The 814-nt window shown below is 42.1% G+C and overlaps 1 pseudogene; it reads right to left on the bottom strand.

Moving 5' to 3' along the window:
* Positions 1-440: 440 nt before the first annotated feature.
* LOC119062978 (uncharacterized) lies at positions 441-549 on the bottom strand (annotated as a pseudogene).
* Positions 550-814: the final 265 nt, after the last annotated feature.

Below are 814 nucleotides of genomic sequence, written 5' to 3'. Positions count from 1 at the left end.
GTATAGGAGATGTAGAAGCCAAAGAACTTATATGTATGACCCATGGGCATGAACTAAAGTGGGGGAATGTGGGTGGGAGGGGGTGTGCAGGTTGGGGGAGGGCATGGGACAACTGTAATAGCATAATCAGTAAAATATATTTTAAAAAATTAAAAATAAAATCTCTTAAAATATGAGCAAAAGGCATCAGCATACATTTTAGGAAAGAGGATATTTCTTGTGTTCAATATAGTTAACCATAAAGAAAATGCAGATTAAACCACATTAAGAGTATTACATATCTATTAAAACAACTAAAATCCGAAGTAGTGACATTATCCAGTTCCAGCAAGGTTGCAGAGAAATTGGATTTCTCACCCATTTCTGATGAGGATGGTAAATAGCACCACCACAGTAGAATATAGGTTGGCAGGTTTTGTGGGGAGGGGATTTTACTTTTTTAATGTTGTTAATAACATGTATTTTGATAGTCTATAAGAAATAAGTCAGTGGTTATTCTGATAAGAACAGATACTACACTTGATCTTAGCCAAAAGGCCGAGAAGTGATTAAAACGGTGGTCACTCTACTCGGCCACACATGCACCTGTGAAGTCAGAGGCCTGTGCCATTCACCTGGCAGCCGTCGGAGCAATGTCCCCCCTCTGTGCACCCCAGCAGGAACGCACTGCTTCCATGTCCTTCCTGTCCTTTGATTGCTTCCAAGTCTGGATGACCGGATCGTCCTTTACAGCCAAAGTCAGTTCAAAACAGCTGGTGAAGGCATTCAGTTCGGCACTCCCCTTAAATCCCAAGTCCCCAGCTCTCCGCCAGGC

Source organism: Artibeus jamaicensis, unplaced genomic scaffold, assembly GCF_021234435.1.
Source record: "Artibeus jamaicensis isolate MK-2021 breed Jamaican fruit bat unplaced genomic scaffold, CSHL_Jam_final contig_1085, whole genome shotgun sequence".
NCBI lineage: Eukaryota > Metazoa > Chordata > Mammalia > Chiroptera > Phyllostomidae > Artibeus > Artibeus jamaicensis.
The sequence above is the reverse complement of the archived record's forward strand: the minus strand, read 5'-3'. Positions and strand labels throughout refer to the sequence as shown.